The sequence below is a fragment of the Myxocyprinus asiaticus genome, chromosome 23 (assembly GCF_019703515.2).
Source record: "Myxocyprinus asiaticus isolate MX2 ecotype Aquarium Trade chromosome 23, UBuf_Myxa_2, whole genome shotgun sequence".
NCBI classification, from domain to species: Eukaryota; Metazoa; Chordata; class Actinopteri; order Cypriniformes; family Catostomidae; genus Myxocyprinus; species Myxocyprinus asiaticus.
The window spans coordinates 39,830,479-39,845,648 of record NC_059366.1 but is presented as its reverse complement, the minus strand read 5'-3'; positions in this window follow the sequence as shown (position 1 = coordinate 39,845,648).

The following is a 15,170-nucleotide window of genomic DNA, read 5'->3' as shown; positions in this document are numbered from 1 at the left end:
TCTACCTGTGCCTCCCCGAATCTCTCCCAAATCAGCTGGATTATGTGGGGGTGAAGTCTCCACTCCCCACGGAGCATTACCTGCCATGAGAGCGCGTCCGCTGCACGGTTGAGGGCGCCCAGAAGGTGAGTGGCTCGCAGAGACTTCAAGGTCTGCTGACTCCAAAAGAAGGAGGCTGCGGGCGAGTTGCGACATGCGATGCGAGTGTACACCGCCTTGGCGGTTTATGTACACTACGGTCACCGTGTTGTCGGTTCGGGCCAACACATGCTTGCCCTGAATCAATGGCTGGAGCCTCCTCAGGTCCAGCGATACTGCCAGCAACTCTAAGCAGTTGATGTGCCATTGGAGTCGGGTCCCAGTCCAGAGCCCCAACACTGCCTGCCCGTTGCACATGGCGCCACAGACCGAGTTCGAGACGTCCGTCGTGACCACGATGTGCCTTGAGACCTGCTCTAGGGGAACACCTGCCCATAGAAGGCACTGTGGCATGATGGTCACACACTGGGTGCCATGGCGCCATGCCCACCTCAGGACTTGAGTCTGTAGCCAGTGCTGAAGCAGTCTCATATGCATCAACCCGAGAGGGAGAACTGCCGCTGAGGATGCCAAATGCCCCAGGAGCCTCTGAAATTGTTTCACTGGTGCTGCTACCTTCTGCCTGAAGGTCTTCAGCTTGCTCTTCTCCCAGTTGACCTGAAGCCCGAGCTGGTAGAGGTGCTGAAGCACAAGATCCCTGTGTGCACACAATAGATCTCGCGAGTGAGCTAGGATTAGCCAGTCGTCAAGATAATTGAGAATGCGTATGCCCTTCTCCCTTAGTGGGGCCAGGACAACCTCTGCGACCTTGGTAAAGATGCAAGGGGACAGGGACAGACCGAAGGGTAGGAACATGTACTGGTATGCTTGTCCCTCGAAAGCAAACCGAAGAAAGGGTCTGTGTTGAGGAAGGATCGATACGTGAAAGTACGCATCCTTCAGGTCGATGGCCGCGAACCAATCCTGATGTCGTACTGACACCAGGATGTGCTTCTGTGTTAACATCCTAAACGGAAGCCCGTGTAAGGCCTTGTTCAGGGCATGCAGGTCCAAGATTGGGCGTGACCCTCCCCCTCTCTCGGGCACGATAAAATACGGGGACAGGCTCTATTGCTCACTTCGCCAGAAGGACAGAGGCACCCTCGCCCTGCACCATAGTGGAGAGGACGCCACTGAACCGGGGCGGGTGTCTGGCGAACTGGATTGCGTAGCCGAGGCGAATCGTCCTGATGAGCCACCATGAAGGGCTGGAGAGCTCTAACCAGGCCTCCAGCCTCCGTGACAGTGGCACCAGGGGAACGACTGGACTTTCCGTGCCTGGGCAGGGTGGTTTGCGGCAAGACAGAGCAGTCGCCCCACCTGGAAGACAGCCGGGGGGAAGTGCTGCTCCACAAGCACGCAACGGTGGCCGGTGACTGTGGTGGGCGAGCGGCCCCAGAGACCAGCACACTAAACCTGTTTGCCGGCTGTCTCTCGACAGAGAACGAGGGAATGGGAAGTACTCGCGTTCGCCTGATTGACTGGAAAGACTTCCAGTGCCTGGCCATTGCGAGTGCGCTGGCCCAGGGAATGAGGAAACTGCTCTTTTATTGACCATGTGGGTGCTGAGGCCCAGAGGGCACTCGGCAATGTCATACTCACCACACGCTGGCCCAGGGGCGATGGTGGGGCTGGAGAGATGTCCCGGGCCAGACCAGTCAGGAGCGGTCGCCTCATCCCTGGGCGGGCCATGTCAGGACCGCCTTGAATCCCATCTGGGGTTCTTGGGGGCCGACTGATGGGCAGGTGGAGCCAACTTCCCGCGGGAGGATCCTTTTCTCTGAGGCCAGCCTGCGGGCTCCGATAGTACAGGAGCCAGGGCCAGCACCACAGGGGAACGGCTCTGGCGAGAAGCAGACAGGGTGCGGGACCTCGGTGGCCTGAAGGCAGCTGGGTCGCGCCACGGCAGGATGTGTTTAATTGCCTCGGTCTGCTTTCTCATCATCGAGAACTGATGGGCGAAATCCTCGACGGTGTCGCCAAAAAGCCCCCCTTGGGAGATGGGCACGTCAAGAAAGTGGACTTTCTTGGCGTCACGCACCTCTGCAAGGTTGAGCCACAGGTGCCGCTCTTGGACCACAAGCGTGGACATCGTCCGCCCCAGGGCGCACTGTGACCTTCGTCGCACGTAAGGTGAGGTTGGTCGCAGTGTGCAGTTCCTGCATCAGCCCTGGGTCGGTCCTACCCTCGTGCAGGTCTTTTAGTGCCTTGGCCTGGTGGACCTGCAGGATGGCCATGGCATGCAGGGCGGAAGCAGCCTGACCCGCGGCCTTGTAAACCTTTGTCATTAAAGAGGAAGAGAACTTACACTCCTTGGAAAGGAGCCTTGGTCGGTCATGCCAGGTGGCTGCGTTCTGCGGGCATAAATACACCGCTATGGCACGCTCTACCTGGGGAAGCTCAACATATCCCTTAGCCGCTCTGCCGTCGATGGTAGTCAGAGTGGACGAGGCCGCGAAGCGTGTACGGGCAGTAAAAGGTGCCTTCCACGACTTCGTTAGCTCCTCATGCACTTCCGGGAAGAAAGGCACTGGGGCGGGGCGTGGCCGTGAGTCGTGCTCCGAGCCCAGAAACCAATCATCCAGCCGCGAACGCTCAGGGCAGGGTGGAGGGTTCCACTTCAGCCCGATGTTCGCAGCTGCTCGGGCAAGCACGGCTGCTATCTCAGCGTCCGACTCATCCTGTGCTCTACCACCTGTGGGCGGGAGCTCAGAAGATTCGTCCACTTCCGATAGCAGAAGCCCACCCTCCGATGCCGCGACCGAAAGCTCATCCTTGTCGCAAGCCGCGAACGACACATTAAACCCGCCCTGAGTTAGACCGCCTGCATCGTTCGACAGCTCTACCGGACAGAACGAGCGTGCTGGTGGATGGGAGGTCCGCAGGGCTGAGCCGGTGGAAATGCTCCCATGTCCACATCCAGATCGCCTGCGGTGTTTGCTGACCTGGCCGGCTGAGCATCAGCCCAGGATGGACTGGGTTAGGGAGCAGCCACGGTGGTTCCTTGCTTCATGAAGAAGGAAGTGAGGCGCGACCGCAACGTTCTCATGGGCATGTTCTCGCAATGAGAACAAAACCTTTCCACGAAAGCCGCCTCGGCATGCTGGCACCCCAGACACTCGAGGCAGATTTCATGGGTATCCGGAGGGGAGAGATAATGGCCACATCCGCAAACACGGAAGGACATCTTTAAAAAGACGCCAAGCGTTTGCACGAGCTCATTTAGAAGGAAATATACTCTTTCTAATATACTCTTTTAGCACCTGCAGACTCAGACTGCCGATGCGCCCAGGGGAAACACAGCACTCAACTGTGTGAGGGTGACCGCTGATATGCCCTGTAAGAATCCAGCAGCGTAGCAAAGAGAGAGAGGACGAACACACATGCATTCGGCTCCGAAGAAAAAATCTGAATGAGTGATGCACGCTATCTCCTTTTATACCCGTATGTACGGGGTGGAGAGTGGCATTCAAATTCCACTCACCAATTTTCATTGGCCTTTTTTATTTTAAGCAAAGGTGATTGGGGCTCTCAAGATCGAACCCCTAGTGTCACTACATCGACACAACGTCGAGTGAGTGACAGACAGGGAACCAGAGTTTGCTCAAACTAAACTCAAACTTACTTTGATAGCCACTGAAACCGACTTCATGCAACAGGCCTCTGGTGTTCAAACAGTGGTGACTTGTGCGTGTTGAGATTGTGGAAGCACAGACCATTTTTGATTATGGTGCAATGTTTTTCACATACAGTGGCATGCAAAAGTTTGGGCACCCCTGGTCAAAATTTCTGTTGCTGTGAAAATTTAAGTGAGTAGAAGATGAACTGATCTCCAAAAGGCATCAAGTTCAAGATGAAACATTCTTTTCAACATTTTAAGCAATATTAGTGTATTATTTTTATTTTGTACAATTTTAGAGTGAAAAAAAGGAAAGGAGCACCATGCAAAAATTTGAGCACCCCAAGCGATTTGAGCTCTCATATAACTTTTACCAAGGTCTCAGACCTTAATGAGCTTGTTAGGGCTATGGCTTGTTCACAGTCATCGTTTGGAAAGGCAAGGTGATGCATATTTCAAAGCTTTATACATACTCTGACTCCTCAAATCTTGTCCCAACAATCAGCAACCATGGGCTCCTCTAAGCAGCTGCCTAGCACTCTGAAAATTTAAATAATTGATGCCCACAAAGCAGGAGAAGGCTATAAGAATATAGCAAAGCGTTTTCAGGTTGCCGTTTCCTCAGTTCATAATGTAATTAAGAAATGGCAGTTAACAGGAACGGTGGAGTTCAAGTTGAGGTCTGGAAGACCAAGAAAACTTCTAGAAATGCTTTAGCCATTAGTTACATGAATGCTACACATATTGAATAAAATGTAAAAAATACTTCTCTCAATGTTTGCTAAAAAATAAGAAGAAGGGGGGAAAAAACAAGGTATCTGTGCGCCCGAGATGAAATGCTGCAAGCGGAAGCAAGCAGAAATGCTTTCTTTACTTACAATTAATGGAATATAGTAGTGCAATTGAGGAAATGGTAAACAAATTTAATGTAAAGGTTTAGATACATTAGTACATAATACATACATTAGTGTTAGGTTTTTAAGCCCATTTTAGTTATAGTACAGTAATACTGTATTTTGTTTTGCAGAAATGTTTAGCTGACTTGCAATGAATGGAATATAATAGTATACAGAAGCTGATAGTTTATATTGCAAAGCCACATAGGCACTTTGTACCTTTGAGTTTTTCACTGACATTTTGTAAGCACTGACATAATGTCATAACTGTCATAAAAATGTGTTAACTTAAAAGGAACGGTTCATCCAAAAATGAAAATTCTCTCATTTACTTACCCTCATGGCTTCCCAGATGTGTGTATGAATTTCTTCAGCAGAACACACAAATCTAAAGATTTTTAGAAGAATATCTCAGCTCATACAATGCAAGTGAATGGTGACCTGCACTTTAAAGCTCCAAAAAGCACAGATAATCATAATAAAAGTAATCCATTTGACTCCAGTAGGTAAATTATACCGGAGCTGCACTTCCGTTTGTATCGCGTCAGTTCTCGCGTGAACATGCCAGTGCGCTTACGTTATGTGAGAGACAGGATGTGGCATTTATTTCATTTTTATTCTCAACTGGTAATATTGTTTAACCAACATAAACTTAGGCAAATAATAAATGAGGTATATTTGATATATGAGCCTAGAGTCAATAGTTGTTTAAACTATACAGTACATTTAATACATTCATAAACAGTATTGTCTCAGACTCTGCCTTTTCTGGTTTTGGTCTTGAATCGAACTTGACCTACTCTGGTCTCGGCCTGGACTTGGACTCGGATGAGCTGGTCTCGACTACTACACTCACTGGTTATTTCTTAAATTCCTACTCAAAGAGTGAAATCACTTAAAGGAGTAGTTCAACCAAAAATGAAAATTATAATCATTATTTACTCACCCTCATGTTGTTCCAAACCCACAGGACTTTTTTTCAATGGAATACAAAAGGTGATGTTTAATAGAATCTTAGGGACTGACAATGTCAGTCACCATTCACTTACATTGTATGGGGAAAAAAAGACGCAATGGCAGTGAATGGTGACTGAGGCTGTCAGTCCCTAATATTCTGTCAAACATCTCCTTTTATAAGGAGTAAATAATGACAGAATTTTCATTTTTGGGTGGACTGTTCCTTTAAAAGCAATTGCCAATGTTTTCAAATCTCATTTTAGTGCAAATAAAGGTTAGCTTTTTTACGACTGAGATTTTGAAAAATGTTCTGCATTGATGGGTTTGTATAATGAACAGCACAAAAAATGGATCCCAGACCTTGCACGCACACACTCCTCGCTGTCAAAAGATGATGAGCTTCTAAATTGAGAGCAGAGGCTCTGAGGTTCACCCTGTATGTTATCATTTATTGATGAAACTATTCTCCTCAATGCTGTTCTCTATGCCACATTGAGATTACAGTGCTTAATATTGCAAATGGAATGAATGGTGTCCTAAAACCTCAGGCTTTTGTTTTGCCCGACTGCTCTTTGCTCCATGGCAGGGTTAATGATATATGGACCCCTTCATCTCCATTCAGACTGGGCTGTGTGCTTGAACGAGTCCCCTGTTCCTGCCTCAGTGTGCTCTCGGAGATATTCCTGTTCATTAGTGCTGTAGTCTCTGATTACTCTTGGCCTTTTGTCATGAGTTCTTTTCTGGCTAATAATAAGCAGACCAATTCAGATCAAAGCGAGTGCCTCGCTCTGTTCGTGGGTTCTGTAAGGTCTTTTCAGTAAATGAGAATTTAAATCTCCATGGTCACGTACACACTGCAAAATTTGGAGAGTGACAACCGCATTTATTTATATAAATATTTATTTATACATTATGGTTATTATTATTATTATTATTATTTTTTTTTTTGTGTGTGTGCAAAATAAATAATTCACTCTTATTACCCCAAACTCATGATGGGTGAAACAGTTGATAACCATAGTGTAGCAATGTTTTAGCTTCTCATGGCTATAAATGCCAACAGTTTGAAGGATGCCAACAGTTTGAAGGGATAACTTACCCAAAACTGACAATTCTATCATCATTTACTCACTTTTATGATGTTCCAAACTGTATGACTTTCTTTCTTCTGTGGAACACAAAGGTGATGTTAGGTAGAATGTTAGCCTCAGTCAGCATTCATTTTCATGGCAATTTTTAAGGATGGATTTAGGCTAAAAATGCAGCCCATCACAACTTACAGCGGATAATCTCCCACTATATGTATGTGTGACATATAATACAAAGTATATGTAACACATAACATGTAATACAAACTGCTCTAATATCAAGTTGATATTTATTATTGTTGAATTCTGATACATCGAAATAGCTGTTTTTAAAAAGGTAGTGTAGATCCAAAATGTTTCATTTTTCAGTGAAAATCTTGACATCTGTTGTGCGTAGCCATATAGCAACAATTTTTCTTTCACTTTCTCACCTTACAGAAAAAAACTACAAAATAACACATTATCGGAAATGAAAGGGTAGTCTTTAAAATAACCAATAATATGCTGTTTTTATGCCACATTATATTTTATCACCTGCTTAAGTGCTTGCACTATTGAACATTTTTCACTGTTTCTTCAACATTTTTGCAGCACCTTTAATAAGTTAATTAGATGTTGTTGTGTACTGATCAACTTTATCTAACATAGTTTTACAGAAAATTTTAGAAAATATGGTAATGCTGTACCACAATAGAAAAATTGCTATGTTGCCATATGGCAACACTGTACTACAATGGATTTGCACACATGACATTTTTATTTTTTTAATTAAGAATTTTTTATAGATTGTGGCATCAATTATATTATTGCATTTATTTATCAGAGTGACTATTTGCACTAGGTGTAAATAGCACTTGCCACAAAGCATGGCTGTTTGCACTCCAGTAGTCTGGTGGAAACACCAGACCACAAACTGCACTTCTAGTGTTGCTGTAGTGGTGTGGGGTGTAACGATGATGTGAATTTGCTTTTTCATGCGGACAACCAGGGTTTGAGTCTGCCATTTTTTCCTGTTTCTTGTTCCTCTTAATATTTCCTTTAAAGTGGTCATGACATGAGGAATAACATTTTCCTCGATCTTTTGACATATAAAAGGTCATTGTACTATACAAACATACTGTAAGTTTCAAAACTGAAAACTTCCTCTTTAATAGAAAAATAGCATTTATTTAAACCAGGCTGTAGAAACGGGCCTTTTGGAATTTGTGGAACTTGTGACGTGACAAGGACCAAATACATCTGCATATGACTGCCTCCAGGAAAACATCAATGCCTATTTTTCGTCACTGTACCATTGGCCCCGCACACTGGTGTTCATAGTCAGTCACAGGTGAAGAGGAGAGAGGGCCGGTCATGGGAGATTCATCTACAGCAAAGTGGACTTACACAGGACACCTTCATGTGCCTGGATTTAAATATTTTTCTACACTAGATGAATGGCTTTGGCCGTTATATTTCATCTAGCACTGCTTTTAAAAGACATGATAGTACGTTCAAACTCAATATAGGAGACCTCCATTGTGTTTCATTCAGCTGCGCTGTTTCCTGTTGTTTTGAAGGCATCCTGGACCATTTTTGCACCCATTTGTGCTATATTTAATTGTTGGTCTTTTGTAAGCATGCACTATGTGGACATCTTTGATTGTTTTGATGTGTTTCCGGCAGGGCTGGATTGGTAATCTTGCACACTGGGCATTTTCCCAGTGGGCCGACGCACATTGGGGCCGATCAGGGGAGGACTGGCCATCGCGAGAACCAGGACCAAGCTGAAATGAGCCGCTGCCTTATACAGAACGGGCCACAAAATGGCACCGCAATATGCCGAAAGGGGTAGTGATATGCAGAAAAGGAAAATTTTTGGGCAAGTTTCTATGTAAAATCCCAGGCGATTCCTCTTCCCAGTCCTCCCCTGGTTTCCGATGATGTGTGTGGCATTTTAAGAGCGGTACAAGCACAACTTTTAAAAATGTCTCATTCAGCTGCAGCCACTGACTGGGAGAAACACGTGCTGTTCTTTGTGTAAACTTTGTGCTGTTCTCTGCTTTGGCCTGTGGAAGCCGGTTGAAGCACCCAACATCACCATGGACTATATTACATTTGTGTATTCAGAACATTTCAGCGTGGATTGAAGGGGAGAGCGGGGCACAAACAAATACTTTTTGGTTTTCTTAAGTTTGTGTAAATGTACCTGGGGTTCGATGTATTTTTTATTTTTTCACATTAATTTCACACGTGTCTATTACATATGTGCTCTTGTTTCATGAATACAGCGTATACTTTTTTCGCAATCTACCTCGAAAAGGCACATTGTATTCGGTAACAAGACCATATAACAGCTTAAAATCCCCCTCTGACAACTGTATCTGATCTAATTAAAAAGCCTAGAAGATAAACTATACTTTCATATCAATAAAAGCCATTTATTAACTTTGTCATATATAATATAGCAATAATTTTGACACTTGACAATAAATACACAACAAAGCCACAGCACTTACCGAAATAATGCATGGATTGATGACAAAACACACACACACTCCCGCACACACACGCATTAAGGATAATTATGTAAATTACATATCTGACTGCATGGAATTGCATATTTTTTTTGTTGTAATTGGGGCACACTGTAACACAGTGTTAAACGTGCCCTGTCGGCGCAACTGGGATTTAAACCTGACTGGTCACTTCTGCTGGCTATCTGAGAGTCAAAAGACTATGTAAGATACTAGCTAAAGGATTGGAGATTAAAATGATACCAAGTTTGCCTCATTTTGAATAAACAGTAGATGAAAATTTACTTTCATGTGAATTTTTACTTTTGCTACTTTAAAATGAACTTTTGGCAATATCTTCCAAAGTTTTTTGAATTTTTCCGCATTTTTGTTTATTTATTTTTTTATCTACACGTTCGATCCGCGCTCCTGGATTAGAGAAACCCCGCTCCGTGTTCGCTCCATGGCTAAATTAGCGCCTAACTACTTCTCCACTGTAAAGTTATTTCAGTATGCTTTTTAATATCACAACCTTCCATGCAAAAAGCGTATTAAATGAAAAATAAATACACAATACTTGAAGAAAAGCTACAATGTGCTTTATTAGAACACTAACATTAGCCCAAGACTAAATTAAAAAAATGTTATAGCTTACTTTTGAAACATATCAGCAGCATTCTCTGGGTTTGATCAATTAAATAAATTTCTAGATGCAAAAAAATAAAAAATAAATAAATTACCATTTTTTTTTAAAATAAATTACCAGAACAAAAACAAAACATTAAATTAAATCAAATTAATAAATTACCAAAAAAACATTATTAGGCCTATGTATTATTGCCTCATTATTGCCTATTATTTTCTATTATTGCACTATTTTTAATTATCCTTGCCCTATAAATCTGTGAACGAAAAAAATAAAATAAAAATACATTCTCAGAATGTTCTACACTTTTTTTAATCAAGACTAGATAAGACTGTCAAAGCTATATGTCTAATGCAGAGTTCACTTTTAGATTTTTTCAAATTTTTTACAATTTTAAATCTTCCTCTATTCGCATTTGCTGAGCTTCTTCATCTGCAAATGTATAATGCATAAATTAGCCTACAGCACTAAAATACATTTATGGCAATCGATTAATGTCAAACTACACAATATTAACATCTTGATTAGTTCAGTTGGTGTTTTACTTCATTAAAAGTTCAATTCTATTTAATGCGGGACATAATAGCCTACAGTTAAGATTGAGATGCATTAGATTAGAATGATTATATGAGTATTAAAAATATTTAATAGGGGAGAGAGATATATATTACTGACCTTTAGATTTTCTCTCCACATGTGAAAGGATTATCATTGTGTTTTTTGGACACATCTTTTAGGATTTCACAACAAATCTTTGATTGTGGCAATCACCTCCCCACTCGTGTTCTCCTTCGCCATCCCATCATTCATTTTCACCATATACCAGTTGACGTAAGAATAAAGAGACCAGACAAAAGCATATAGTTAAATCAAGCTTTACCGCAAGCTTAACTCAATAATAGGCAGCGTGAAAACAGAAAGTAAAAGTAACCTTTGCGCTGGAGGTCGAATATTACCAAGTGTCACTAAATTAGTATTTTTTTTTTAACCACATTCTTTCTGGTTATATCAGAAATTCCATCTTTCCTTCATGCCAATAGTGTTTAACACTGCTTAACATGTGGTAAATTATTGCATTAAGGTCTGTTAACAGGTGTTTTGCCCATGATGGAGCATTAGTGGAGTGCTCTTAGAGCGAGAGAAAACAATGACGCTCCGATTTTTTAAAAACCCGCTCCTGGCTCCAGGCAAAATCATGCTGCTCCACTCCTCGCTCCGCTCCCACTCCGCTCCGCTCACATATTCTGCCTGAATGTCTCTCAGTTATCTTTTATGTTAGTGTGTAGTCTTGAGTTTATTTGGTTCTTTGTGTTCTCCTCGTTGTTGTTATCTTCATCATCACCTTCATTAAAAGCCTGCGAATAGATCCTTGCCTCTCCTCTCATCTCTACTACACAATCGTGACAGAAGAACTGACCATACAAGATGGATCTAGCAGCTTTGTTTATTCAGTTGAGCTGGGAGGATTTACCCATAAGGGAATGCTCCCTTTGTTTCTGCACCATTGCCTGCCTCACAGGTTTTGAGAACTCTCATCTCAAGTCAATATACTGGATTGGATTAACAGCTCACCAGTGGAGGGATTTGCCTGAGATGGGAGACTACACATGGAGGAAGTACGTGAGGTTAACGCTAGAAACTCTAGCTTCAGAGGATCCTCCTCTCCCTACTTTGATCCCGGCTACAGAGCCTTCCATGGCCCCTGTCTCCAGGCCTTCCACGGCCCCTGTCTCCAGGCCTGCCACAGCCCCTGTCTCCAAGGTAACTCCTCTCCATATATTCCATCTAAATAGTTTTTTTGGGGGGGCTCATCCTCTCCAAGCTCCAGTGGTCGATTCCCCGATGCAGTCAGCAGTAGCAACCACAGAGGTGGCATTTCCTCCGTACTCTGTGAATTATGGAGGGAACCCTGGGCCACAACTAGCACCCATGCCTGCCACGGTTAACAAGCCAGCACCCATGCCTGCCACGGTTAACGAGCCAGCGCCAATGCCTGTAGCCTCGACCGTCCCAGAGCCAATGCCTGTAACCCTGACCGTCCCCGTAACCACGCTCCCAGCTGTCTGGAAAAGGAGGAGAAGGAAAAGGACACCTTTTCCCCAGTCTCTGCCTGTACTCACGATCATGGAGGTCGTTCACCAGTCTCTGCCTGTACTCATGACCATGGAGGTCGTTCCCCAGTCTCTGCCTGTACTCGACCACGGAGGTCGTTCCCAAGTCTCTGCCCATGTTCAGGACCACAGAGGTCGTTCCCAAGTCTCTGCCCATGTTTATGACCGCAGAGATCATTCCCAAGTCTCTGCCCATGTTTACGACCTCAGAGGTCGTTCCAGAGTCTCTGCCAGTGTTCACGACCACAGAGGTCGTTCCCATGTCTCTGCCCATGTTCACAACCATGGAGGTCGTTCCCAAGTCTCTGCCCATGCTCACGACCATGGAGATCGTTTCCCAGTCATCCAGGACTCTTAGCCTCGAGCCTCCCATGGCTCAGCCTCCCACGGCTCCACCTTCCATGGCTTCGCCCCTCGAGCCTCTCATGGCTCCGCCTTCCACGGCTCTACCCTCTGAGTCTTCCACGGCTCCGCCTGCCTTTGTCGAGCCTCTCCAGGCTCCGCCTGCCTTTGTCGAGCGTCTCCAGGCTCCGCCTGCCTCCATCGACCCTCTCTGGACTCCGCCTCTGTGTCTCCTACTGCTCCACCCTCATTCCCTGTATCGCCACCTCCTACGGCTCTGCCCATTCCACCATGGTTTCCACCACCTTTGTCTCAAATCCTCGAGCCTCTCGTGGCTCCACCTTCTATGGCTCTGCCCCCTAAGCTGCTACCTCCTGCTACCAGATCTCCACCTGTCCCTGCTCTGAGACTGCCTCCCAGGCCTCCAGATCCTGTCATTGCTCTTTGGCCACCCCACAGGCCTCCCGATTCTATCCCAGCCCTGTGGCCGCCTCCCAGGCCACATGATCATCTTCCTGGATTCTTCCTCACCTTCTGCATCATCCTACCCTCCACATCCATCTTTGGTGCGCCAGGAGTCACCCATTTAAAGGAGGGGGGGGGTTATGTCACAGTTAATCATTGTTATGTTTTCAAGGACTCTTATTTTGTAATGGTTTTTGTCCTCTGTCTTTAGTTTCCCCCTGAACCACATTTCCCATGATTCTTTACCGTCATCACAGCCATGTGTTCCCTATCTTTGTTCCCAGGTATTCTGTGTTTGGTCATTACCCTAGTTTGTATATATACCCTTTAGTTTCTATCACGCTTGGTCAGTTCTTGTATGTCTATCGGTTCCTGAATGTCTCTGTTATCTTGTATGTTAGTGTGTAGTCTAGAGTTTATTTGGTTCTTTGTGTTTTCCTCGTTGTTGTTATCTTCATCATCATCACCTTCATTAAAAGCTTGCTAATAGATCCTTGCCTCTCATCTCTACTACACAATCATGACGGGGCCAGAGACAGGGTGGAAAAAGATAATATTTTATTAAATTATGACTGTTTTGCTGCAAAAAAAAACTTTACTGACATTATAAGTGGACCACAGGGAAGATAATAAAATTATAAAAAAAGAGTATGTCATGACCCCTTTAATACTACTTATAAATAAAATTTTGTTTATTTCCTCACAGTGATTTTTTCACGGTGAAGCTCGTGGAGTTGAGAGAAGCATTTTATTCAGAAAAACTTTGTTTTTATTTGGTTGTTACTAGGATTTTACTACAAAACACAATGGCGAAACTATTGTTACTGTAGAAAAACCATGGCTTATTTGTAGTTTCTCTCGCATCACCTGTATTGAAATCAATTACGAGTCTAGTGTCCCGCTCGCTTCGTGTGAGGAGCGCTATTTGAATGATGCGTGGAGATGCCGCCTATGAAGAGCGTTCTAAATAGATTTCTTAGGGCGCTTACACATTAGGAAAAGCTCAAACGGACTGTTTAATGCATGAAAGTGCAAAAGGTCCGTTTGGAAGACATGTACTACAGAGGGAAGAGGTGGTCACGGACAGAGATGTTTTGGAACAGACCCATAGTTTAGTATTTAAAGACAATAGAATATATTTGTGGCTGGTAAGTGGTAACTGTATAAATGTGCTGCGTTATGGGTTCACTGTTTTACAGAGAGACTTACAGAAGGGTTGTTGTTGTTCTCACTTGTCTTTTTCATTCTTTTATGCTCTGTTTCCCATCCAGCTAGTTGTAGTTTCCTGGTGTCTTCATTGGTGTATTGTTTTCTCATATGTGCTTCATCAATAATGCTGTGCGGTAGAATCGGCTCTCCAGAGACACTCGGCAGGCACAGAGGGAGACGGAAAGCCTTTTTCCTCATCATATTCATCCGTACCTCTCTCCTGTGCCCTCTTTTTCTACCTCATGTGTTGTTATTTATCATTTGTGCTGTATGGTCCTTCTTCACGAGCAAGACACTGCTGAACAGCTGATCTGCCGTTAGCTGCTTAAATTTCCCTCGTTGTGAGAGGCTCCCAGAGCCCAGTCGAATTAATCACAGCCATACGGACGTGCAGGGGGGCAGCCGTGCGAGGATGAGAGGACAGAAGGATAGTGAAGTCTAGAGGAAGAAAAGGTGCTGGGCGAGAAGAGGGTGGGAAGAGGGCAAATCCATGTGTGAGTGAAAAGCTGTGGAGGTTTTTTAGTGGTCGTGAACCACACGTCTTCTCTGCAAATGAGAATTTGAAACTCAGTAGCTACATACCGTACATAAAAGTTTTAGGAATGAACAACAACCATAAGTATTTATTTATTTATTTGCTTGTTTACTTATGAGTTAAAAACACTGACTCGTTCAGTGAAGGGGTGTATTCATTCAGTAGGTCAAACCAATGAAATGCTCCTTCCTATATATACTTATTATTTCTGCCATTACATATACACTGGAGAAATAGTCAGTAGTATGGTAGTGTATGCTATTCTGAACAGAGCAAATAAGTCAGTGCATAATAATGAATGAGAATAATTTGTTGAATTAAAATAGATTCATTTAAAACAACTGATTCAACTGATTCAAACTGACTCATGACCAAAACAGTGCAGGGCTACATTTCCCAAAAGCATCGCAAGCTTAAGTTGATCGTAGAGACCACTGGCGCCAATGGTTTCTACAATTTACTTAGGCTTACAATGCTTTTGGGAAACACATCCCTTATTGATGGGTGTCTCCTGTGCTTGATTTTCACATAGAGTCTCAAATAAACAGATTTATATTTATTTAGATTAGAGAGGATCACTGGAACACAAACTGTTTTCCCAAAATTGTATCTGTGCTGTAATACATGCTATAATACATCCACCTTGTTGAAGGTACAGTAGGCATCCGGTTTATTCATATGTTCACAATATAATGTAATCCTTGGGAGTGATAAAGGTAAACAGATTTG